Source organism: Rhinolophus ferrumequinum, chromosome 24 (assembly GCF_004115265.2).
Source record: "Rhinolophus ferrumequinum isolate MPI-CBG mRhiFer1 chromosome 24, mRhiFer1_v1.p, whole genome shotgun sequence".
Classification (NCBI taxonomy): Eukaryota; Metazoa; Chordata; class Mammalia; order Chiroptera; family Rhinolophidae; genus Rhinolophus; species Rhinolophus ferrumequinum.
This window is the reverse complement of record NC_046307.1, coordinates 18,534,627-18,562,246: the sequence shown is the minus strand read 5'-3', so window position 1 is coordinate 18,562,246 and position 27,620 is coordinate 18,534,627. Positions and strand designations below refer to the sequence as shown.

General features: G+C 37.4%; 1 pseudogene; it reads left to right on the top strand.

The window, feature by feature from the left end:
• The first annotated feature begins 24,689 nt into the window (after window positions 1-24,689).
• Window positions 24,690-25,853, top strand: LOC117016604 (nicotinamide phosphoribosyltransferase-like; annotated as a pseudogene).
• The last annotated feature ends 1,767 nt before the right edge of the window (window positions 25,854-27,620 follow it).

Below are 27,620 nucleotides of genomic sequence, written 5' to 3'. Positions count from 1 at the left end.
ACGACCTATTAGTAGAGACTAAAATACCTGAGGAAATTTGCTCCGTGGGTATTTTGAGCAAGAATGTTCCAGACAGAAGAAGCAGCTCTTGCAACAACCTTAAGGCAGAAACATGGCCAGCATGTTTAAAGGACACCACGAAGTCCAAAATGACAGTAGCATGAGATCAGATCAGAAAAGAATGATGTGGGGATGAGAAGTGTCAGGCCATTATAAGGATTTTTAGGACATTTTCTTTTCCTCTGTAAAATAGGAAGCTATTAGAAGGTTTTATGCACAGGAGTTACACTAGTTGACTTATAAATTAGTAGTATAAGCCTAGCTGCTGTATTGAATATTGTCTATGATAGACACGGATACAAGCAGGAAGACCAGTTAGGAGGTTATCAAAACAATTTAGGTGAAAGATAACAATAGTGTGGAGAAGTAGCCATTTTGTGGATATATTTTGAAGACGAAGCCAATAGGATTTTCTGGCAGATTGGATGGTGGGTATGAGAGGAAAAAAAGAAGTCAAGATTCATTGAACATTTTGGCTGGAGTAACTATCGTGGACCGAGATGTGGAAGGCAGTAAGTAGATGCAGTAGGTCTGAAGGGGATGAGCAAGAGTTCAGTTTGGAATGCGTTTAGCTTGATACATCTAATTATGCAACCAGGTGTAGATGACGAGTAATTTAGACACATGAATGAGGAGTTTGGGAGAAAGGTCTGGGCCGGAGGCATAATTTTGAGAGTCATAATATACCAAGGATATCTAAAGTCATGTGATAGGATAAGAATCACTAAAGGAGAAAGTGTATATAGAAGAGAAGGACAGGGGATAAAAAAGAAAGTAAGAGAAAGAACAAGAATAGAGAAAAAGAAAGGAGAAGGGAAAGACTGATCCTGGACACTCGACATTATAATGATTGGGAAACGGAGAGAAATTCCCCTGAGGAACTGAAAAAAAAAAATGAAACAGTAAATGAAGAGTGTGATGTCCTGAGCTCAAAAAAAAAAAAAAAAGAATAGCACATATATATCATATGCTCCTGATAAGTAAGGTGAGACTATGATTGTAGTTAGCAATGTGTATACTATTGTTGACCTCGACTAGAGTACTTTCGGTTGAATGATAGGGATAAAAAAATACAGCGTGAGCTGAGGGAAAAATTGAGGAGAGAATTTGGAGATGGAGGAAGTAGAGGTAACACTTTAAACGTGTCTTGAAGCAGAGAGGAACAAACACAAGGTTTAGCTTTTGTAAGATAACAGAAATAACAGCATGTTTAAAAGTGATGGAAACAATGATGTAGGGGAAAATAGGAGTATTTCTGGAACCATATTCTTGAGTAGGTGACAGGGGCTGAAATCTAGTACGTAGTGAAGAGACTGGCTTTAGAAATGAACGTGAGGAGCCCACCTGTGTTAACAGATGGGAAGATAGGAATGAGTGTATGGATACCACTAGATAGGAAGATAAAAGATTTCACTGAACCTGTATACTAACCGAAGACTTAGAAAGCATTATTTAATATGTTGCTTACTCATGAGGAGCCCAGTACATCCATCCATTTCTTTTCCCTCCCTTTGGCATAATCTGATCCTATGCTTATTTTATACCAAGATAAAACCTAGGGCCTCTACGTCGGAAAAGATCTAAAAGTGTAGAACAGGAATGCTCTGTATAACATCCTTTAGAAAGTTTAGAGTGTTCGCTGGAACACTCTCCATGACAGGCAGCTCACTGCCCTGAAAGGCCGAGATGTGGAAACAACTAAAGTGTCCTTCGACAAATGATTGGATAAAGAAGTTGTGGTATATATACACAACGGAATACTATTCTGCCGTAACAAGAGATGAATTGGTACCATTTGCAACAATATGGATGGATCTTGAGATTATTATGCTGAGCAAAATAAGTCAGACAGAAAAAGTCAAGAATGATATGATTTCACTGATATATGGTATATAAAACTGAAAACAACAAAAGAACAAGACAAACAAATGAAGGAACAAAAATTCATAGACATAGACAATAGCTTAGGGGTTACCAGATGGTAAGAGGGTAAAGGGGTGGTAGATGAGAGTAAAGGGGATCCAATATATGGTGATGGAAAGAGAACTGACTCTGGGTGGTGAACACACAATGTGATATATAGATAATGTATTACAGAATTGTACACCTGAAATCTATGTAACTACTAACAATTGTCACCCCAATAAACTTTAATTTTAAAAAAATTCACTTTATTTTGGATTTTGACAACCCTACTTGTCAGGAATCTTTCCCAGATTTGGAGTCCAACATTGTCATATTCACTGCTGACTTTATTGTCTCCTCGGTAGCAGCAAATCTAAACCAGCTGAGGGCAGAACTTCCCAAGTCATGTTTCTAAACTACGCTTCTCGGAGATGTTGTCTGACATCTCAGAAATAATGAGTTCTGTTCCTGAACGAGTGGAGGGATGTCTTTATACACATTATCCTATACAAGGTTCTGAGAGGCCCTGTACTAAAAAAAAAAAAAAAAAATCTCACTGTTGACTTAGTGTTACAAAAATTATTTACACATGGGATCACAATCGCTCTCATTAAAAACAAAAAGTATATTTAGCACAGTGTACTAGCCATCTGTAAAAATGTTCTGAAGAGCAAGGTTTTGCACCATTGACTTACAAGATGACAGTCCTGGGAGCACTTACCCTTTCACAGATTCAAGGTCTAGAGACTGCTTCTCAAATTGTGTTCTGTAGAACTGGGGGACTTGTTAGACATGCAAATTCCTGGATCTACTGTATCAAAATCCCGGGGGAGAGCCCAGGATATCTGGATTGAATAAGTGCCCTGGTGATTTTTTTATATACACTAGCATTTGCAAATTGTCTCAAAGAGTGCTCTAGGGATCATCAGCCTGCGCGTCATTGGGAACCTGCTAGACATGGAGAATCTCAGGCACCATCCCAGACCCACCGACTCAGAATCTGCACCTTCACAAGATACCCCAGCGCGTCTGTAAGCCCGTTTAAGTTTGAGAAGTACTGTCTGAGTGCTACTAAGCTCTCTCAAGAAAAGATTTTTTTTCAAATTCTTCAAAAGTGAATTCTCTAATTCTCATGGTCTTTTTTTTTTGTCATTCCAATCACCCAGTTAAGTAGATATAATCAGGTGCACTAGTGGGCCACAATGTCACTTAGAATCACAGCCAGAGAACTCTTCAAGTTCACATGGTTTTGAGAGTAGGATGATGGCAGAAAATTTATTCCATTGCCAGGTACCAAAGCTCATCTTTATTAATTCTTAACAGAATACTTTCAAGGCATATACACATATCCAGAGTGATAAACCTAAGAGCAGATTATAACAACAATAAGAATTTTTAGAAAGTTAATAATAGTGAGCTTTTACTCTGTGCTTAGTGCTGGTGTGTGTGTGTGTGTGTGTGTAAGTGAATGTATAACAATGTATACCTGACTACAACCCTAAGAGGTTGTTATTATTATTATTCTTGGTAGCTTGAGGGCATACTTTTTGTAGAATCCATTACTGGGGAAAATGAACAAAGAGTTAAAGAAAAAAACTAAACTATCTGATTTTTTTTTTTTTTGGACAAGTAGTTTAGAATGCAAGAAAGGCTTCACTGTAAGTGAAGTAAAATCCGAACCATAAAACTTTCTTAAAAGAAAGGGAATTTGTTTTACAGTTTAATTGATTTGGAGGTAGAAATTGCCGAATGGGTTCTGATTACCTTGCTGAAGACGTGAGCAATTGCCAACAATCATACCAATTACAACAAGCCATTTAAGCAACCTCAATTAAATTAGTGGTAATTCTAAACTACTCCATCTTACACAGAGATTGCTTTAATTTTTATGTAAATTCAAATTCTGGTTGTGCAAATCCTAACTGTCTCCCAGAGTAGCAAGCTAGATTATTTTCATTTATCTTTGTGGAAGTCTCAAAGCTGCATTCAGAGCTCTGGTAAGTGTACACAGAGATTGGAATCCTCCCAGCAAGAAAGTCTTGCAAAGAAGATTCAAAGATCAGGCCCATTTTGCTGGGTTTCCTGGGGGTCTCTACAGGCAGACTGTATGAAGGAAGCAGAACGTGACAGATGGAAGATCACCAGGATTTAGGAGCACGACAGAACAGAAAATACACTGCGCTGGGGGTCTGAAGCCCTGACTTAATTTTGATTCTGCCATCTACTTACTGTGTATCTCCAACTGTGTAAAGACTCACTAAGAAAGTCTCTTTCTATTAGTTAGCTATTACTGTGTGATACAGAACCACACACTTTCCATGGATTAAAACAAGCATTTCTTTCTTACTTAAGAACCTGGAGGTGCAGGTTGGCTGGGTGTCGTGCGGGGCGGCCTGCAGTGTCTCTGCTCCCGCTCCCCACATAAGAATGCAGGATGTGGTGAGGCCAAAAAGGAACACCCACGGAGCCATAGGTAGGGGACTCATACCACTATATTCTCGCTGGCGGCTGGGTTGGAGACACAGGAAGCTGGAGCCACACTGTCCACAACCCGCAGTCCCAACTGCAATCCGCGCTTGCCAGCCACCATCTTCTTGCTAGCCCCCATTTTTCTGCTAGCGTAGCCACAGCAGTTATATTAGTGGCCAATGGCTCGCTGGTTATAGCTGACAGCCAAGTAGCCACAGCTGATGGCCATCCAATCACAGTTGATGGCCATTTGCTACCTGAGCCAGCACCTTTTCAGGTGAGGCCGAGAGCCTGGAAACTACTCTCTGGGGCTCTGTCCCCACACTGGGGTTCGGCTGATTTTGGCTGACTTCACCTGGACTTGGCGCCAAGCTATTGTTTGAGTAAGGTTTGCTCCACTCCACACCTCACTCACTCATCCTCCTTGGGTCAGCGTTACCTAAGGCACATTCTATCCCTGAGCAAAGGCAGGAATGCTAAGGGGCTAGCTTGTTTCAAGGACTGGTGTCATGTCTGCTTACCATATAGTTGGCCCAAGCAAACCACGAATCATCCCTAAACGGAAAGGAGAAAGAAGACTACTTCCTCACTCTGAAGCCATGACATGGACGTGGATGACCAATCATTTATCGTATTCTCTTCCCTTTTTCTTTGGCTTCCACATCCATAAACCAAGGTAGGTGGATTTCATAACTATCAGGACACTTCCAGGTCTTAACATCGTTCTGCAAAAGTAGGAGAAATTGCAGGTGATTCTATAGGGCTATTTATAAACTATTGCCCTGTAGGCAGGATTCAATCATGTTTTAGTTTGTCTGCAGAGAATTTTAAAATAATTTTAATTAGTCGAAAATATTTTTGCAACCAGGGTATTTCACACAAAAATCCAGAATTCAGATTTTTCTTGAAGGCTCAGAATATTTGGCAATGGAGATTTTTAAAGAGCAGCTGCCCCCTTTACACAGGGCACAGCTCTCCAGATCATCACTGCTCCCCCACCCACACACACAGCTCCTATTGTCATACACCCAGCCCACTTCACTTATTTATATTACTTGCCTGAACACTGTGGGCAATTTTGGTTTCTATCCCAGGATTTCAGGCTTGAGTTCCTGCTCTTCTTCTATCACCAGTTACTTACCTGCCTTAACATAACTGGGTTATGCTTTTCTCATTTGCAAAGAGAGAAGGGGAATTCTGGGAGTCTTTAAGGGGCTTTCTTGCTCTACCATTCCGTAATTCTAAAGATGTTCGATCAGAGAGTATGGTCTATTTCGAGACATCTCATGAGGAAAGGAAAATGGTCTATTTCAAGAGATGACCGAGTGACTCTTCCAATGAAGATATGCGGACTGAGTGCTGGAAACTGAAAACTAGCAGGGCAGTCAGGATTGGCCCCCCCTGTGGGTCTGAAAGGGGCCCGAGACAGAGGAGGAGCAATTAGAGAAAAAGAGAAATTGTTGAGTTAGGCTGAATATCAGCAAGCTTTTCTTAATAGGCAAGTGTTTCCCAACTAGCTTGCTTTCCCAGAGGAAGTGGCAAGGAGTTATGTAACACAAAGCCAAACAAAGCATTTCAATCACCCACTGTAGACAACATTCTCACTTACACCTGGGCTACAGACTCAAAGATAGGTTGTTTCTTTCTCTTCATTTTGTAAGATGATTCAGGTTCCAATTGAATAAATAATGGAAAAGATGAAATGCTGGGTGGGATAGGGGCTGGCAGACAGACAATTCCAAGCCATGCTCACTTGCCTTCTGCAGGCCTATTAGTTTAATGCAGATACCGTGTTTCCCCGAAAAGAAGAACCTAGCCAGACCATCAGCTCTAATGCTTCTTTTGGAGCAAAAATTAATATAAGGCCCAGTCTTATTTTAATATAATATAAGACTGGGTCTTATATAATACAATACTGGATCTTATATAAGACTGGGTCTTACATTAATTTTTGCTCCAAAAGATGCATTAGAGCTGATGGTCCGGCTAGGTCTTATTTTGGGGCAAGCATGGTAGTTAAGGAAGCTCAGAAATGACAACCTATTTTGCACCAGCCACCTGGGTTAAATAAGCACATACAAAGCATGACTGTAGATATATTGTTTGGCACATTGTCGTCAGTTTGAAGTTTCAGGCTGTCACCCAGTTTGCCCTACAATAGGCAGAGCTTTTTGTTTTCCTCCTTACCTACTGCACATCTTTTTTGGAGGTATTTTGGGATAATAGTGTTTGCTATTCAATTATTTAAGACAGTGGTTGCTGACAACTCGATATTCTGTTTTTTTCCTCTCTTCTCGTTGAATAGCACTGTGCACAATGGGTAAAGGAAAATAACTGGCTTGGGAATGGGGGGAGGGTGAAAAAAAAACTAACAAACTAAAGGAAGCAAGCAAAGCTCCCCACCCCAATCTCATCAGCCAAAGCATTAAGGCTGACCAAGGAAAAAGCTTACAAAAATATTTTGAAGTGCCACATCAAATACGCGCCAGCTCTCTAGAGGATTAACATAATGAAAGTAGGCAGGCCCCTGGAACCAACTCATTGACATAAAGGGCAAATTTGATTAGAGGCATACAAGAATGTGATCTGATTACATTTGTAATAATCCCTTATCCAAAGCTCTACCACATTCATTTATTGGATAAACATTTACTGTGCCTCAGAGTTACTCTCCCCAAAACTGAAAGGATAGCAAAGGTTGTTTCCTATGTGCCCCAGCGCCCCCCGTTCTGTTTCCTATGTGCCCCAGCACCCCCCGTTCTGTTTCCAGGCCCTCAAATTCAGTTAATTCCTGTGGCGTTCTTGTGTTGCCAAGCATCACCCCACATTCACCAAAGTCATCTGATAAATGTGTTACGGATTTAACAAACTGGGCCTTATGGATCTAGAGAAGGAACTGGGAGTATAACACAATGACGTGCATCCTTATGAAGGACCATAGTGGGGAGGATACAGGTGGCAGGAAGACGATTTCAGGGGAGGATAGCATTTTAAACTATCAGCGTCTTCTCTTGCTCCACAGAAAGGCTGTCAAAGAATAAGTTCAAGGAATTCCTAACAAAAGAGACACAAACCACCAAAAAGTATAAGAAAAGAGGTGTACCTCACAAGTCTTCAAGAAAGTATTCAACAAAATATCAAAAATACAATTTAAATCTATTAAATTGGAGAAAACACTATAAAGCATAAGAGGAGTTGGGAGGAACAAAAGTACTGCCACATATGCTAGTAAGATGGTGGATTAGTTCAGGCACTCTGGAGGGTACCTTGGTCACATCTGTTAAAATGGTAAATGCCTACCCCCTATGACCTGACAGTTTCACACCCCAGAATCCACCCTAGAGACATTCACTGGCCTTTCACAGAAGGCATGTTCAAACACTGTTACATTAGTTAAAATTTGGAAAAACTGAAATAGCCATCAATGAGGGAATAGCTCAGTGTAGATTTGCCTCTGGAATCCTCCGATTTAAAAATATTGTCAACTAATCTAAATCTATAAAATAATAAACAAATATGCATACAATAAGCAAATCACCATACAGACCAAACAGAATGTTCTGTAGGAAAAATGAATCCCAAGGGCCCTCAGTATACAAACTCTGTTTCAACAATTACTCAGATCCTTTATATTCTTTAATTCAAAGTGTACCTTTTTAAAGTGAATCATACTAATTAAGTGTAACTTTTTTGTGTATCTATTAGGTGTCAGTTACTATGTCTAGTGTTTTATATATATATATATATATATATATGTATATATATATTTTTTTTTCTTGTTCTTGCAACAACCATGCACAATAGTTATTTTTTCAATGTTGTAAGTGGGGGTTGTTTGTGAATTTCCATCCATAAAGGACAAGATGTCGCGTCTTGAAAGAGAGTCTCGTCAGAGTGGGGCTGAACTCAACTTCCCAGAGAATTGGGTCCAGTTTCAACTCTTTTCACTGAGCAAATCCAAAAAGATGCTAGAACCATTTATACGGTTGCTTTAGCAGAGCACAGAAAAGACAGTGCTTAGGGAAAATGTTCAGTGCTTCTCATATTTGTTGACCAAGACAGCTTTTTTTTTAATTAAAGTTTATTGGGGTGACAATTGTTACTAAAGTTACATAGACTTCAGGTGTACAAGTCTGTAATACATCATTTATATATCACGTTGTCAAAAAAAAGTGAAAACATTTATCTGCAAAGATATATGTGCTCCTATGTTCATTGCAGCTTTATTTACAGTGGCCAAGACATGGACCAACCAAGTGTCCTTCGATAGATGATTGGATAAAGAAGATGTGGTATATATACACAATGGAATACTATTCTGCCATAAGAAAAGATGAAATAGTGCCATTTGCGACAACATGGATGGATCTTGAGATTATTATGCTAAGTGAAATAAGACCAAGACAGCTTGAACATTTCCCTCAGCTTGAGTAAACTTAGGCTTTTTCTTGACTGGAAGCACTGACCTTGCTTTTCTTGAAGAGTTTTCTTTAGAAAACTTGTAATTAAAGTTCTTTCTTCCTTCCTTCTTTCTTAAAAGCCTCTTGCCACTTAGAAGTGTCTTTCTCAAGGATCTGGGAGTCTTTGGCATGTAAACGTTATGGGAGATAGCACCCCTGTCTCCTAGTTTTCAAGGAAGAGCAGGACCCTAACTTTGGTGTGTCCTTTGCTCCAATCTGTAAAACTACCTCCTGTCATGAAGCTACAGGGAAGTTTACTTTTCCTCCTGGTAAGGCCAGTTAGCAAACACAGCAGGCCTGTGACAACCCACCTCCCCTTCCCAGTTCTGAAAACCTCTTCTTTTCTTTGTTTTAATAGAGTGGATTTCAGTCTCAGTTTTGGCCTCTCTCCCCTGTTGCAATCGCCTTGATTAAAGCCTCCCTTGCCTGTTGAACTTGCATGCAATTTTTGCTTTGACATGATCTCTTTTGCAATTTTTCAAGTGATTGGGGGGACTCTAAGGAATGTATTACGGAAAAACTGGCTGAGGGAAAAGGATAGAAGAATTCAGTTAACATACAGACGGCAGTGGCCCACTCATATCTCTCGTGTTAAGAAAAAAACCCAAAACTCCCAAACACATGTATTTAAAGACAAGTCTGACAGGCTATATATAATATATATATATATATATATATATATATATATATCTTACATTTGTTTAGCATTTAGTATTAATTTGGTATTTTTTGCATTTTCCCCTAATCTTTGTTTGACTATTCAAGTAGCATCCACCTTTTAAAACCTCTCTTCCAATCAAGACTTGTTCTTTTGCGAGTGACCTAAGGGCCAACTCAAATGAGCTTAAATATCAAAGTAATTTATTGTATCAATCATTAGAAACTTTTGGGGTGTTTACAGAAGGTGGTATCTAGGTGCTCAACCACGTCTTCAGTGGTTGTTTTCTCTCTCTGGGCCCCAAATTCTTCTTCCCTGCTTACGTTTTTAAGCTGGAGCTCCCCTTGAAGCCACAAAGGTAGTGGCCATCTTCAATGTGCTATCATAGCCATTGGGAAAATGAGGACTTTCCATTAGCAGTTTCATTCAGAGGTCCAGCATTGGCCTCTGATGAAACACATTTTTATCGTGTGAACTTGCTTGAACATGTAAGGCAGGCAAATGTTTGAAATGGCCAGATCTGAGTCAGATGGTATCGCATTAAAGTCACAAGTACTAAAGGTGAGGAACAGGGTTCCTCCAGAGAAAGGCAAGGTATGTTACAAAGGTATGTAAGGGAAGAAGACATGTAAACTATACCAATTATACCACACCGACAAATTTCCACTGCAAATGGTTATAGTCAAGCTCATCAATAAACAGTACGGTCTGCATCTACTCAACACCCACAGTATTTTAGCTGTACTTTCTTCAAAGCATGCGGCTCCTTTGTCTGCGTGTTATATTATAATTCAATGTGGTTTCTTCAAAGCCAAGTAAAGTTTATCTTTTTGTCCCCCCTCCTTACTATATGTTTGCAGCAGGCAAAGGGTGAATGAACCTTGATAAGTTAGTTCCTCAATCTTCCTACACCCCAATTTTTCATCTTACCAGAAAGCAATCATACGAATTTCTATTCAATCATTGATTTATTCATTCAAAAGTTATTTATTGCTTCCAATAACTAAAACTACAACCATAACAACACTAGCAACTAACATTTATTAGGTGCTTACTATGTGTCAGTAAGGATTTTAAGTACCTTCTGACTCCCCTCTCTCTCTCATTTTATTGCTTCTAATATAAAATTGCCTATAATTTCCCTGTTACTTATTGTACTCTAGCTACACTGGCTTTCTTTCTGTCCCGAGGCACCCAGAGCTCATTTCTATGGCAGAGGCTGAGTGAATGCTCTGATTAGAATGTTCTTCCCTTAGTTACTCACCTGACTAGATCCTTTTGCCATTCAAATCTCACCTTAAATATCAGATCAACAGAGAAGTCACTGAGCTCAACGACTCAAGTATATTGAACTCCATATGCATTATTCACATATTGAAACTCACTCTTCACACACGAACCCTTTTTCTTCTCCTTTTAATTTCACTTATCATTTCTTATCTCAGGTACTTGTTTCTTTTTTCCCCCTGTGTTTATTCTCCCCTTGTGATACACATTTGTGAGAGGAAACACCTCCTCGGTCTCGTTTCCTGCCACATCACCAGTATGTAGGGACATGTTTGGAACATAGCTGTCAACACTTTGCTTTATAAACGCATCTCTTTTAACCTTCATAATGATCTCATAAGATAGATACTGTGCACCATCCCCACTTTATAGATAAGAAAACCAATGCCAGAAAAGCTAAGTGCCTTGCACAAAGTCACACAGCTAGTAGGTAGCAAAGCTACAATGTGAACTGAGGAATTCTGGCTCCGGTACTCAGCTGCTAAGCCAGGATACTTAACTTCAGTGGCTGGATTCTGCGCAGGACACTAATCACAGAGAGGTGAACACAACAGATAATGCTCCATAACTCATGAGCTCGCAGACTGGCGGTAGCTAGACTTCAACAAGTAATTAAACAAATAACTGTAGAATTACGATTGCATAATAAGCGATAGAGAGGAAAAGCACAGAATGCTATGAGGAATACATAAAACCAAGATCGAATCTATGAGGGAGTCAGTGACTAAGACTTTAAGGATGAGTAGCTTTTATCCAGGGGGAGGAGAGTGGGAAGAGAGACTACAGATGAAAGTGGAACGACATTGGCAAATTCCTGAGACATTTACCTAGTGCCACGCAGGCAAAACCGGTATATGAAGCATGATATTAGCAGGAGACTTTAAAAGGCTCTTCAATTTTGAAAGATCAAAGAGGCTATAAATAAATTTGAAAATGGTGAAATAAAACAATTAATTCGGTTGATCTATAGTTATATATTGAATTCCTCTATCCTACAAACTGAGAATAGACCCTCTTTTAAAGACCTATCGAATATTTTCAAAACATTGCCTTGTATGAGTCCAGAAGCATAATTTGAATCAATAAATCAAGAATCAAGAAAAGTACTGTTACAATTCCCATTCTCCATAGTCAATGCCATAAAGCTACAAATTAATAACACTAGCATAAACAAATCAATTCAAATGCCTTGGAAATTAGAATAATAATAGCTAACATTTACTGGATATTTAACTACATGCTTTCAGCGTGCTGAGATTTTTGTCTTAATCAGCTCATTTAATCCTCACTAAATCTTTATTAAGTAGATACCATTATTATTACCATTTTGCAGGTGAATAAGTTTATAACATGCTCAGTTACTCAGCTAGTAACTTATATACATGGGATTTAATCCAAGCAGTCTAATTACAGTGTGTGTGTGTGTGTATGTTTCTGTAATACATCATCTATATACTGAATTGTGTGTTCACCACCCAGTCCGTTCTCTCCTTTTTGCTATAGATATTTTCATTCAAATCTCTTGTGTAAATGGTTACCCTTTATTAAATATTTACTATTAATTCCATGTATTACTGTGTTTAATTCTCATAACAACGCTATGCAATAAATATGATAATCTCCATTTCACAGATGAAGGGGGCTCAAAAATTTTCAGTAACTAACGCAAAAAGGCCTCAGCTAGGAATGGAAATTAGAGTTTGAATCTTTTTTATTCTGAAGTCCTTATTCTGTACACCATCACATGACTACCATTATGTAATTATACAGGTTTTGATGATAGGGCACTTTTAAACTTATCTTTAAAAATATTTATATCCTATATCATCTAACATAGCACCTGTCACAGAGGTGGCTCTTAAATATTTTATGATAAAAATGAGGGAGAGAAAAAAATGAGGAAGAGCTGACAGGATAGTTCTTATTTTTTTACATAAACAGTATCGGGGGATTTAATCTCTTAAAAAATAAACTACTAATTGACTTGTCGGAGGTTGAACAGTTTATTTTTGATGGGTTAGCAATGCAGTCCAGTTATTTCCAATTTTGTGCAATTCTTTGAACAGGAACTATTTCCTTCACTGACTGTGACTACATGATGGAAACAAAGTGAGGCTGAGCAGAATAGAAAACTCTGTAAGAGTTCAAGTCTATGATTTTAAATTTTCCATTAATGTTTCATATCCCTCTGAAAAAGTTTTTATTTTCTACACCCATTCGCCTTCCCTGGTGTTGGATAATCTCTAAAACGTAGAGTTCATCTTTGGTTTCTTCCAGGTAACTGATGAAATCTTTGTGAAGTAAAAAACCCTTAAGGAATAGCCTTAGAGTCATTCTTCTAAAGGACTTAAACATCTGGTAACTCACACATCATTTTACCCACAGCCAGAGCAAGAATGACTGTCTTTTTTTTTTTGCTAATTTTTCTGTAAATTATGTTGATGAAATTTGGATCACCTGCAAGTTTAGAAAAACAGCTTAAAAATTAGACTGTCAATAAGACATGATTTGCTCATAAGAGATACCTTAGTGGGCACCACTTTTCTGTGCCCTCACAAGCGTGGTAGTAAATAAGCTACTTGTGACCTTTTCTTTGTGATCAGAATTAGGTTTGTTGTAGTTTTTGAAATCAATTTAAAAATACTACAAAATATTTATCTGTACAGTGCTCAGTTTCTGATAACTTGTCTACTTTGTAAGATTTCTCATGAATTCTGAAAGGCATTTCACTCTTTGTGAGAATTAAAAGAAAACAAAGCCATTTATCAAAATGGAATTCTTTTTTACTTGCAATCCTCTCATACCATATTCTTTTCATGATTATCATGAAGACTGGCTAGCATCACTTTTTTGCCTTAAATCCCCAAAATACATGCTTCAAGTGCCTCCTGTTTTCCTACATCCACTGTAATGTCTATTTCATGTGATGGTAAATGTCATTTGAAATATCTTCGTTTATCTCATTTTGACACATTTCTCTCTTTCAAGATATATCCTGCAAATATGTGCTTAAACTTTTGTTATGGTGTGTGCAAATAACACTGTGGCCTTTAAGATATGTACTAGCATTTGAATGGCTTTAAAATGTTTAAAATGCTACCTTGTTCCTTATTAATATAAAAAGAATTATAATACCAACCCAACTAAAAATCCTTTATTGATTCTATTAAAAGATTTGAAAAATTGAGAACCATGCTCTAGCATGTATCTTTTATTTATTTTATCATAATTTGCAACTGCTACAAATTTGAAACAATCTTAATGTCTAGCATTATAATGTATAAAATTATAGTTTATCAAAGTAATGGAAGTCTATGTAGAAATTAAGAATAATGAGTTCTCTCTGTGTAATGACATATAAAAATCTCTATGTCATAGTGTTGAGTCAAACTGAACCTGTTGAAGAAGAGTAAAAAATATGTATTTGCATACCTGCACATATATGTGTGCGTATACATTTAAATAGATCTGAAAGAACTAAACCCAAATCTTGGAGGTATAAAATTATGAGAGAGGTTTACTTTCTATCATCTAAGCTTATTTAAAAAAAAAAAAAAGCTGAGTATTAGGAGACAAAGGAATGGAATCTTCATAAGCAGGTATTCTGCAAACTTTCCGTGTGCATCTTTTCATGGCTGAACACACTTCTAACTAAGCCACTTAAAAGATTTCTTAAACCAGTTTCTATTTGAACTCATCATTCTTAGGATATAGCCGATTAAATGGCCAAAGGATATTGCAAAGAGACCAGTAGAGTCTGACTTTGAATCTAAGCTAACCAGTCAATGTAGACGCCACTTACACAAGGAATGCTAAATTGGTAACAAGGATACTAAATGTTTTAAAGAGAAAAAACAGAGGCAACCAGAAGCAATGCTTTTCTGATGTAAAGCATTATGTGATCCTGAATTTCTCATTTTTCTCTCTACAGACAGCATTCAGAAGAGTAGCAAGGAATGTGATTTTCAGAAAGGAAACAGCACGGGATTTTTTTTTTTTTTGACCACTCTGTGTCTTCCTGATAATCATAGAAAGAACGTGGCATTACAGGGTTGCAAGTAAAAATGAATTCCATTTTGATAAATGGTTTTGTTTTCTTTTAATTCTCACAAAGAGTAAAATGCATTTCAGAATGCATGAGAAATCTTACAAAATAGACAAGTTATCAGATAAATATTGTGCCAGGTTTTAAAAATTGATTTCAAAAACTAAAACCAACCAACCTGATTATGATCACAAAGAAAAGGTCACAAGTAGCTTATTTATTACTCTTGTGAGTGCACAGAAAAGTGGTGCCCACTAATGCACATGTAAGTATTCAGAATTATATTTTTGAGAGTTTTAACGCAAAGATTTTTCCTATACCAGAAAACTATGCATTTAGTTTTCTGAAAAAAACTAAATGAAAAGTGTTTTGTTTTTTAAGATCCGAGACTTGCTTATTTCTGCAAGCAAGCATTTGCTTTGATGCACATGTGAAGCTCTTTTAATCCTATGAAAAGTTAATCAGTAAAGAAATAACTATTTCTCTTTACCACCTTAGCCTCTTAAACAAGTGAAAATTAAGGCAACTAGAGGTCGATCAATTTACCAGCAGTCAGTCTCCAACTACAGGTTGTTCACCACTCAGATTTGTTACATAAAAACACTTTATTTAGTCAACTGATCCAGATTTGTGTTTGGTTTTGGGTGAGGTTGAGGAAATGAAGAACGTAGCACTTGGATAAGCCATCAAATTGAAGTTGTTAAATGCTTTTTCTCTAAATCTCAACATTTTCTAGGAATAAAATTCTCACCTTCAAGCTGCTAACTGAGAAATTATTTCACACCTTCAGTCGTCAGTATCAGGAACTCCCTTGCAAAGCCTCCATGGTTCCCGAGGTCTGAGCTGGTTGCCTGACCTGACAATAGGAAGAGACATTTAAGATCAGCTCTGTTAGTGTCTTGAAAGACTTCCAGCGGAGGAGGCTTTTCAAAGAAAAATATTCTGATAGGAAACCTGTAATAGGAGGCTTTTCACATCTTGCACGTAAGATCCATTTCTCTTCATTCTTTATGTTCATTTCCTTAGGACCTTGGAGATGAATTTATCCATTCAACATACAGGCTTCTAATACCTGCTGTATGCTAGGCATGTACAGAACATATTCTGGATGCTTCTGGTTACTTCCCGCTAATCAGACCACCCTAAAACTGAGTTGTCTTCCACAAACCATTTATTATCATTGCTCAATCCTGAGGGTTGACTAAGCTCAGCTGGGTGGTTCTCACCAAGGGTATCTCATGTGACTGCAGTCCGATAGCAGCTAGGGCTGGTTGAGCAGCCAGGCCTCAACCAGGCTGGAATCCCAGATGGCTTCTTCTCTCACAGATCTGGCACCCCTGTGGTGCTTGTCCTCTTTCCTTTTTTCCACATGGTTTCTCATCTTTCAGGGGCCTCTCCACATGGCTTGGTCTTCTGACAGCATGGTGGTCTTAGGATCATCACGCTTCTTATTATACATGGCGTTTGACTTCCAGGAGAAAATGAAAGCTGCTGGTCCAGTTGAAGGCTACACTCAAAACGGGCACTGTGTCACTTTGGCTATCTTCTATTGTTGAAAGCAGTCACAGGGCCTGCCCAGATGCATGACTGTGGAGTGATGGACTCCGTCTCTTGACGGGGGAGTGACAAAACCACATTTCTGAAGAGCTTTGGGATGGGAGATATTATTACAGCTACCTTTGGAAAATGCAATATGTCACATTTGGAGTCTCAGGCATGGAGAGCAGTGTCCATATTTTAGGTTGTATTTTCAAATCCATAATGCCACTAGGAATGGTGTTTCTTTCCTGTCTCTGCCTTTACCCCTCCCCATTTCTTTTCCAGAAAAATTTATTGAGTTCCCACAAAAGGATAGCCCCTCTGGTAGTCACATCATTAAACTCAGGTAACAGTCTTAGTTATGAGTTGTTTGTACTCAAAAGTTATCTTTTCATGGATTCCTACTCTTCTTTTTAGTCAAAAATGTATGGTTAAGATAGAAGAGAAGAAATAAAACAGAAATAATCCTGCCATGTGAAGGAGCTAATCCCTGCTCTTGGTAACACTGGTTCCACGACTGCTAAGAAGGATTATCCATGTATTTATTTATTCATGTATCTGACGCTGCTTAGCGCTGGAGACACAAAGGGGATGAAATAGACATGGTCCCTGCTGTGGGTTGACTTATGTCCCTCAGATTTATATGTTGAAGTCCTAATTCCTAATATATCAGAATGTGACCTTATTTGGAGAGAGGGTCATTGCAAAATGTAATTAGTTACAATGAGGTCACTGGGGTGGGTCTTAATCCAATACGACTGATGTCCTAACAAAAAAGGAGAGCTTTGCCCACAGACACAGATATGCAAGAGGGAAGATGATGTGAAGAGACACAGGGAGAAGACAGCCAGCCATGTACAAGCCAAGGAGAGGCCTGGAGCAGATCCTTTCCTCCCGTCCTCAGAGGAGCCAACCCTGCTGACACCTTGGTTTCAGACTTCTAGCCTCTACACCTGGGAGACCAACATTTCTGCTGTTGCAGCCACTCATTTTGTAGTGCCCCTAGTAAAATAATAGAGTCCCTATCCTTGCAGAGCTTATCAACTAGACCTTAATCAAATAATCCCAAATAACAGGTGTATAATTACAAAATTGAGCCAAGTAACATGAAGGAAAGGAATGCAATTCTTTGAAAGTAGAGACCAGAGGAATCTTTCTTAAGCTGGCATCTCAGCGCAAGTTTCCGTAAGGAAGTGATGTTTGAGATGAGATGAAGAGTGATGAAGAACAACTAGAAGAAAAAGCAAAACCAGCATGATTGGGTTGGGGGTGTGGTGGTGTGGGGGTAGCAAGTGCAAAGGCCTCTGTCAGGTGACAGCAGTAATTGAGAAACCAAAACAAAGGTAGTGTGGTTTTAGCGTAGAAAATGGGAGGACAAGACACGCAAAATAAGATCGGTAAAGTAGGCAGAAAAGCCTGTGCCCTTGTAGACCTTGTGCAAGATACTTTTCAGTCTCATAAATCAATCAGAACCTCTTAAAGGGTTTTAGCAATTAGATGGTGATTGGAGCTTTGTGTGTGGTTGAGATTGCTAAGAAAGAGAGTACAAACTGGGAAGAGAAAGAGGCCTAGAACGGAGAGCTAATTAACTACAACATTTATTTGACTTTTCTCTTATTTTGCTCCTATTTCATAAGGGAATGATACGAAAGTTTGTATCCCCGTACTCCTCTCAAAGCATTTCTTTAAAAAATTGAGGCCTCTGAAACAAACTCCATATCTCCAAGTTGAAGTATAACCATGGGCAATTGTCAATCATATGTTTTTTTATTAAAAAAAAAAAAAAGACATTGTAGTTTGGTTTTTGTACTTCAGATTATAGAAGGGAAAAAAAAACGTTTTCATAAGTATTTTAGATAAAAATAAAGCAAGAATTGATTTAGCTTTTCATAGCTTAAAAAAAAAAAGGTATCTTTAAAAACACCCTACTGCCCACAGGCAGAAAGAAGCCTTATCTGATTGAAATGGTGATTGGATTTTTTGTACATACTGACATTTGGTACAGGCCCTATCTTTGAATCATTTCATTTCTAGCACCATTATGACATTGTTTGTAAGTGGTTTATTGCCTCTGTTAAAATAGAAGGACACGTTCATGGGCTGTTTCCCTCTTAAAGGAAACCCGCTGGGGCTGTGCCATTGCATTGGCCCTCGGAAGTTGATAAATTGTGTCTGTGTTAGTATGGAGAGAAAACATAAGCCTGCTTACTTCGCCACACCAGTAGAAGTGCTCTTAGCAAGTGTGTAGATGTTCACAGCAGCTAATAGCTGGGGACAAAACAGAGGTCTGGCACAGGCTTTCGACAGAGTAGGCAATGAACTCAATCATCAGGATAGGATGGATGGTCATCCCATCGGGTGAAATAATGATGTGAGTCTCTGTGTCCTCTTCATTGTTTTAAATAATGATACCCCTTGACAGGGAGAGTAGTGGGAAATGCTCATTCTCTAACTTCTATAATAACTTTCTTTAACCTTGATTATATGTCACTATATCTTAAAAATCTGCATATCATTTGACCCAGCAATTTTACACCTAGAATTTTAAGAAATTCGTCATGAAACTCTAAAAAGTTTAATCTACAAGAATGTTAATCTCTATTTAGCTCTTAGAAGCCAAAACTCAGGAACAATTAATTACCTTTCCAACCATAGAACACAGGTTAAAAATGGTAAGGTCCATCTACATGATGTCATATCTTGCAGCTATTAAAATTATGGTGTGGAAATATAATGAAGTGTAGAAATATAAGAGCAGTTTACAAATAAGTATATGGAATACAACTTTTATGCATGTGTTTGAAATGGTTATTTATTTATAAAAAGGTTTGAAAATGTATGCACTAAATCCTTAATCCCTTAAGTCTGGGTGTTACATATACAGGTGATACCTTTTCATTTATGTGGGTTTTTTGTATATTCCAAATTTTTCTCAATGAATGCGACTTTTACATGGATACAGCAAACAATTAAAAAATATGATTAGCTTATCCAAAAAGATGGCTATACCTCATCTACTTGCTAATGTTTGACACCGTAAAACTAGAGAGTTATTCCTCTTCAATCCTATAAAAATATGTCCTTGATAAGAGGATTTACAAAGCTGTATCAGTCACTTACACCTCAGTCTTGAGTAAGCTCATTAGGTCCTCCCAGTGAGCAAAGTTGGATGGTTCCCAAGAAGGATGAATAATAGGGCAACCGGGCATCCAAGAAAGGTGAAGAGCACCCAAGAAGGCTCCTTCTGCTCCTGGGAACCTCGGACTTCTTTATATTCTACCAAACTTGGAAGAAATCGACAGCAATTTAGTAATTTTATGAACTCTGCTCAAGGTCTTGGCATAGATGAATAAAAATGTTTGGAGTCAAATGTTTGGAATTTATGATTTGTTTTTAGGCAGATTCAGATGGAGATTTTGCCTCTATTGCCCCAAATGTGTAAATAAGTACAGCTCTGAGGTACATTCCTATATTGCATAGGCTCTGGCATGTTAATTCTGCTGGTCTTCATATGTTTAAAGTAACCTGGACTATCCTGAATCTCTTTCTTCTCTTAGACATTTTCTTCCTTTCTTTCTCTCTTTATTCTTTCTTTCTTTCTAGTCCTCTGACTTCCTTCTCAGTGTCTCTTCAGCATTTGATAAAGTGGATTGCTCAACCTACAATCTCGCTCCCTTTAAAAAAATTGACTTCATAGTTTAGAACACTTAGATTTACAGAAAAAATTGAGAATATAGCACAGAAGTTTCCCATATGTTCATCATTTATTCATTGCCATTGGGAAAATTCATTTTTGAGTAGGATATTATTCAAATACCCAAATATTAGGTTTGGACAGCAGATTAAAATAGAATTAGGCTACGTTATAAAAGAAAGACACCCAACTTCTTCCAACATTTTTATTACCACTAACACTTCTATGAAGGAGGAAGTATTTATTGATCATATCCTATGATTCAGGTACTTTATATAATTTAATTTCATATTAAATAATTTAAAGATATTTCTATAAATTGATTTAATTATAAAAGCAACCCTTTATGGTCAGTGATTGATTCTTGTTTTACCAATGAGAAAACCGAAATATAAAGATTTCAAACAACCTGCCCAACTTCACGCAGCTAGGAAGTACAAAACTGGATTTCAACCTTGGTCTCCTCAGCTCCAAGGTCCCACTTTCATCCCGTGTGCTATGCTATCTATCTAGATTTTTAGAAGAAAAACAACAGAGACCCTATCATACCGCTGCTAACAGTGGACTCACTACTGCTGTCACCACCAACTGGAATGTGATGTTTACCGCCATTTTTAATAATAAAATACATCTCTGTAGCCAACTTAACTGATTGCCACTCTCAGTTCATTTTAATGACAACAACTTGAAGTTAATCACAGAGTGTATGATTCCTATCTGTGCTTTTTAAAGCACTCAGCCCCCAAGTCACTCAGAATTCTCTCACAGCCATCTCCATTTTTCTTGACAGAGCTGTCACTTCACACATGAGTTTATTTTCCACCATCTATCCTCAGAATCTTTGCAATCAAGTTATTTTAGACAATTGGTGATCAAGTAGCACTCCAGTCACCATTTCGGATGATTTGAGGCCCTTATTTTATCTCTTGGTAGATTTTTATTTGTATCCTGTAATCTTATACATGTAAGAGACAATGACAACCTGAGTATATTTGTACTTCACTTGATGAGCTCACTGGACCAAAAGACCTCTAGACGGAATCTACATGCAGAAATGTCTAAATTACTTAAACATATATCCTCTCAATCAGAAATGTGAGTTCTCACAAGGCTCATTGAATGTAATTGGCCATTTTAGTTGAAGGCCGTTGGAAGGAAAGAGAAAATAACCTTTTAAAGGATAGATGAACAATCTCATTGATGTCATATTTGCTGTCTCAGACAGGCACTTTCTGTTGTAGACTTGGTAGGACTGAGGGAAAAGCAAGAAGAAGAGTGGGATACAGCCAAAGGGAAAATAGATTTATATTATATTTTTATATATAGTATATATTATTAGGTTGGTGTAAAAGTAATTGCGATTTTGCAATTATTTTTAATCTTTTAAACCACAATTACTTTTGCACCAACCAAATACATGTTAAATATACATATATACTATATATATCAGCGGTACATGTTTCAAGAGATGTTATCTATGTATTACTTTTTGAAGTTGAATTGACTTACTGTAGCAATGTGTAGTATGACGTTTGCTCAAAAGATGGTGTTAATCAAATGAATGCTGGCGTCATTCATTGTATTACAATTTTAATACAGTTTTTTTCCTTTCTTAAAACGTGTATACATTTTTTGGCACCCTCTGTATATATATTTACATATGGCAAATGACTTAGTTATTCTCTCAAAATATCATAATACCACTATTTAATGAATTTTTAAAAGTACAAGGTATATGACAAGCACTTTATCAACAACAAATAGCTAACATTTATTAAGCACTTATTATGTACCAGGCACATTGTGCTACACACACACACACACACACACACACACACACACACACACACACTTGTATTTATATAATTCTCACAACGGCCCAGTGAGTTCTCATTTTATAGGTAAGATACTGAGCTTCAGAGAGTGTGACTAATGAACTCGTTCAAATGTACATTGTCAGTAAGTGGTAAAGCAGTGAGATTCTAAATGCAGGTCTTTGGGCTTCACAGTGGGTTACTAATCTATATATTATGCATCCTTCCTAGTGGTATCCTGACAGGTAGCAGAATTTCTCAAGTTGTAGCCTGATGCCATCTACATCAGATTCACCTGGGGTACACGCTAAAGCACAATTCCTAGGCTCTATCACTGACTTTTCAAATTGAAGTCTGTGGGAGGCTATGTTTTTCATTTGCTCCTCAGGTGACTTTTTAAAAACGCAAATATTTGAGAGCCAGTGTGGTTACCAAGGAGGCCCACGACTGTGAGAGTCATACAGTGGCAAGACCGTGGTGTCAGAAGTCAGGGGACCTGGAGTTTAATCCCACCCTGCTAGTAAGTAGTTCTGTGACTTTGAACAAGTCACTTCACCTTTCTGGGCTGTACAATGATGATGCTTGATCAGATGCCTACTCGAACATTTCGTAAATATTTTCAGGAAACACCCAGAACACGGGAAATATTAATCCTGTTCTGCTCTGCACTGATCAGTCTACTTACATGTTCTGTTTGCTGGGCCAGCCAATGTAATTCAGGGAGACTTTTACTATCTGGAGTAGATTCAAGGCTGCCAGCCCCAGAGCCAAGAAAACTGCCCTGGGGGGTGAGAGCACGTGGCTCCTCTCTGGCATTCAACACTCTTCTAGGTATAATGAAAGACAGATGAGTGAGTACTGCCATTCCAAATGGGCTGGGGTTGAGACACAGAGGTAGTTTTCTCTGACCAGCAGCATATTTTCCTGGAAAACAAGCGATATTTCCTGTTTGAGAGAGCAGGGGCTTTTACAACGGACAGCAACAGCTCCCTAATCTATTTCAGCCAAGAGGTAATCATTTCCAGTCTCCCAAATTATTCTTGCAGATCCAACAGCATGCATTTCATTTGTGGTCCACACAACTGTACTGGCCTTCACAGGAGAAGTAAATATGTCCTCAGTGGCTGCTTTGTATTTGCAATTAACTGATCTGTTGGCAGAACCTGGCATCTGCATATGCAAATGCAGGTTTAGCAATCCACCATAGAACACAGGGACACATGTCATTTTGCAGGCATATTTTGGGAGCTTGGAAGAAAATGTGGTCTGTATTTTAATCTGCAGTGGCTTGTCCGGGGCTTTCCATACCAACATGTTTACTAAATGAGTGATATTTATATTTCAAAATAAACAGCTAATGAATATTCATGTCTATTGAATGCAGTCAGAGAAAAAGCCAAGAATAGAACCTCAGTGTGCATACTCCTACTCCCCATCTGTAACCATTAGGATAACGGGACCACATTGTCATTAGCTAGGCATGGAGTTATTCATTCAACAAACATCTATTAATTGCAGATTATGTACAAGTCATTGAAATAAACAATGGAAGTTAAACAAATGGAAATAAACAATTTTTTTTTAATTTCAAGGAGAAAAAATTACCTGCAAGTAGAGAATAATGGTTAAGAGTATCCATTCAACAAATATTTATTGAGTACGTATTTCATAAGAGATGTTGACATAATTCATTGCTTCAAGCAATGTATTTTTTTAAAAAAAGTGATAAAAATCATTTCCCCTACAGAGTTATTGGTTAGTTTCAGGAAGGCAAACAAAGAACAAATGAACATAAAATATACAATATGATAGATGGTGGTAAGCACTATGCAAAGAATAAACACATAAATAGAGAAAGGAGTAGGGGGGTACTGGTAAAAAGAAATGGATTTAAATAAAAAACTAAGGAAAGTTTTACCAAGAAGATAAAATCTGAATACAGATTTGATGGAGATAAGCCATGGGGGTATCAGTTGGAAGAATGTTCTAGGCAGAGAAAATGTTAAGTGCAACGTCGGTGAAGCAGATGAGCGCCAGGTAAGTTAGAAGAACGCAAGGGAGGCTAGTGTGGCTAACACAGAAGGAACAAGTTTTAAGAAAGGAGTCAGAGAGACAAGAGGATGCCAGATCATTTAAGGCTTTGTAAGCCATTAAATGTCTTTGACTTTGAGATGCGAGGCCATTCGGATTTGAGCAGAGGAATGACAGGACTGAACTTGTATTTCAAAACAGTGACATTAGCATATGAGTTGAAAGTAGACTATAGTTGGCCTCACAGAAAAAGGAACCAGTGGGGTGATTTTTGCTCTTAACAAGTTAATGAATAACGGAGGCTTGGATCAGGGTAGGAATGGTGGAAGTGGTTGGACTTTGGATATTTTGAATTGGAGCTGATGTGATTTCTTGAACCATCTAACTTTTCATTTTTAAATATAACACACATGCAGAAAAGCGCACAAACAGTAAATGTAAAATTCACAAAATAATGTAAAGCAAACACCATGTATCCACAACTCAGGTTAAAAAATAAAACACTGCCAGCACTTCAGATGCTCCGTATATTCAACACGCTGGAAGAAAGATTGAATGTGTTAAGTACAGGCATGGGAGATATAAAAGAGACCCAAATCAAACTTATGGAGATGAAAATGATAATGTCTGAAGCAAAAATAAATAAATAAATAAAAAATAAATAAATCACTAGATGGGATGAACACCGGAAGAGACATGACATTTCAGAATAAAAGATTAGTGAACTTTCCAAGATGACGTCTTTAATTAAAACAATGGAACAATGTTGTTGAGAAATATGATGAACATCGTCCAAGAGAAGTAAAAGCTGTTCCTGAGGGCTCTGTCATTCCCAGAGGAAGTGTTCTCTTCACGGCAGAAAACACAGTGTAAGTGGCTTACAAATTGGACTGAACCTTATTCTTGATCAGTCCTGGTATCCAGTCCCAGTGGCCACACATTCTAGAGAGCAGAAGAAAATATTGGCTAAATATTTGTTAGAAACTTCCAATAACCTAGATAGTCTGGCATACAAGTTACATGATTTTAGCTACGGAGGAGTCTCTTTTGAAGAGACTCCTGGCATAGGAATGTCTTCTCATTTGGTTAACTTCGATGGAACAGATACAATAGCAGGAATTGCTTTCATTAAAAAATACTATGGAACAAAAGATCCTGTTCCTGGCTGTTCTGTTCCAGTGGCAAAATACAGTACCATGACAGCTTGAGGGGAAGACCACGAAAAGGATGCTTTTGAATATGCAGTAACAGTTTTCATCAGTGCCTGTATCTGTCATCGGGATAGCTATAGCATTTATAATGTGTATGAGAAAATGGGGGGAGGGGAATCAAAGATATTTAACAGTATCAAACTGTATAGAGGCACCAGTAATAATCACATGTGATTCTTCAAATCCTCTCAACACTGTCTAACGATTCTGGCTATTTTAAGTAAGAAGTTCCCTGTTACTGAGAAGTCAAAGAGTTAAAAGTTGCTGCGATCTTATCTTAGAGTTAGTCAAGGGGGTGGCAGATGTAATAAATTACAAAAGGTTGTAGAAAATATAAAGTAAAAAACAAAAATAGAGTATTGAAAATCTTTATTTTGGTTCTGGGGGAGCTTTGCTCCAGAAGTTAAAATATCTCTTGAATTTTTTTCTTCAAGTACAGTTATGTTGTCACTAACGGTTTTGGGATTAATGCTTTGAAGGACCCAGTTGTTGATCCCCAAAAAAGGACCAGAAAGGATTGATTATCTGTACACAGGACACCAACAAAAAATTTTATTACACTTAAGGAAAGAAAAGGATTCCTTGAAAATTTTGGTCGTGATCTTCTCCATACTGTCTTCAAGAATGGGAAGATGACAAAAAGCTATTCATTTGAATGAGTAAGAAAAATGCAAAGCTGAATATTAGGTTTTGTTTTCTGAATGTGTGTGCATGTGTGTACACGTGTACACGCATGCACATATGTGTACACCTGTGTGTGACTATGTAATGCATAATGATTACTGTACAGATTCATTGTGTTCCTTTGTATTCTATACTACATTACAGCCCAATTATGTGTTGGTTTATGAACATACTGCGCTTTAAATTTTTTTTCTTGTTTTCCAATGTTTAAGTGATCTCCAATTAGAAAATGCATTTAACCATGTAAAAGATTAATGCTAAAGTAAGCTTTGGAGGGCTTTGTGCCAATAGATAGCAATTCAATCTGATATTGATCTTTTCATGAGCAACAGAACTGAGAAACTTTTATATGTAATGGAAGATCACATAAAACAGATTTTAATGAAATAATCATAATTGCTCTATGTTTATATTTAACTTGTATTTTTATACAAACAAAATTGTGTATGACATATTAAAGTTTGAGTAATTTAAGAGTCTTTCCAGCTTTCTGTGATTTCTAGGAATGTGATCTTCTAAGAAAATACTTAAAAATAAAGTACACTGTCTTTTGTTCATGAATCAGCAAATAAAATATGGCCTTAACAAGTTGTTTGTATTATTGTACAATGTGAAGATGATCTCAGGACATACCTTATAGGATTTCTAACCTTGCAGCCGCTTGTAAAATATGTATTCATCATTCTACATTAAAGAAAATAATAGTTCTTACTGAAATGTCTAGGCACTCTACAGTGATGACATACCTTGGTCACTGTATTTTACCAATGACATGCCAAATTTGAAAGGCCTGTATTGCAGTTTTATGTGTCAGACATTTTTTGTGACTCTACTATGTACCTCAGGAATTCAAAGAGATAATGTCTTTAGAGAGAATCTCTGCTCCCACTATAAACTATATGATATACATAAATGTAAAATTTGACAAAAGTGGATATGGTGCATTTTAAAATAATTACACTCTGAATTTTTTTTTTAATATTTTATAGTTGGTATGACTTAATGATTTAAATGAAATACTGGAATGGTTAGTAAGCATACTTATTTTAAATGTTTTGGTTCTGTTATGTTTTTCATTATGTTTTTAAAAAAATTAAATTGGATATTAAATTGTAAAAAAGATTAGTGAACTTGAAGATACAGCAATAGAAATTATTCAAAATAAAACAGAAAAAAAAATGAAAAGCAACAGTGAGCTGTGGGACAACTTCATCTATCTTAATATATAAACATTTAGGATTATTCTCCCAAAGGAGAAGAGAGAAATGGAAAAACAAATATATTTGAAAACAAATGGCTGAATTTTTTACAAAGTTGATGAAAACTATAAGCTCACAGATCCAAGAAGCTCATCAAACCCTAAGCACAGGAGATGCAAAAGAATCTATCTTTGTTCATCTGTGTGTATATGTCTATTTGCATTGGCTGATGTTAAGATTTTATTTCTTCACTGGTTTCAAGCAGTTTGATTACTATGCAACTTGGTTTAGGTTCTTTCATAGTTCTTGTTTGTTATCAGTATTTAGCATAATTAATTTTTATAGTAACGATTATAGAATTTTGTTCCCCAAATAGGTATACTGAAGTCCTACTCTGCCAGTAACTGAGAAGGTGATGTCCTTGGAAACAAGGTCTTTATGAAGGTAATCAAGTTAAAATGAGGTCATTAGAGTGGGCCCTCCTCTAATATGACTGATCCTTATAAAAAGGAGAAATTGGGACACAGAGATGGAAATGCACAGAGGGACGACAATGTGAAGACA